The sequence below is a fragment of the Crocodylus porosus genome, unplaced genomic scaffold (genome assembly GCF_001723895.1).
Source record: "Crocodylus porosus isolate Cpor-Errol unplaced genomic scaffold, CroPor_comp1, whole genome shotgun sequence".
Classification (NCBI taxonomy): Eukaryota; Metazoa; Chordata; order Crocodylia; family Crocodylidae; genus Crocodylus; species Crocodylus porosus.
Window position 1 is genome coordinate 4,443,443 of NW_017728937.1, and position 578 is coordinate 4,444,020.

The window sequence follows — 578 nt, forward strand, 5'->3', positions numbered from 1 at the left end:
CTGAGAGCACACTGACTCTCATTTCTGGTACCACAGCAGCCAAAAAGAAAATTGAGACGGAGAGGCTGGAGAAGCAACTGCAGGGAAAGTCCTGCTCAGTCCCTGTACTGGTTGGCATGTAGGGTCTGGATCATACTCAGCGTAAGGGAATTGTCAGAGAATTTAGAGACCATGCTCAAACAGGTCTCTATTGAGCATATGCAAACTTTGATTCTTTCAGAGCTTCCTAACTGTCAATTTAGGAGTCAATTTGGGGTATATTTTCACAGGAACAACAAACAACCTGCCCTGAGGCAGACGTAACCTAAACCTTAAAGTTCAAGTTACTGCTTCTAAGCATTTCTTGTGTGAAACAGTTTTAAGGCTAATTTTAACAAGAGCAAAAAAACTTGTTTTTCCCTCACTTTGCTTTGAGAACAAGCTGACCTGTTGGATGTGACCCTTTCCTAAAAAATTCAGCCTGAGGCAGAGACCTGGCATGGAATTTTTCACTCCAGCTGAATCAAATTTGGCTAAATTATAAGTGATTTTAAACAAGGTCTTATGACAGAAAGTGTCATTGCATGCTTAATTGTTTC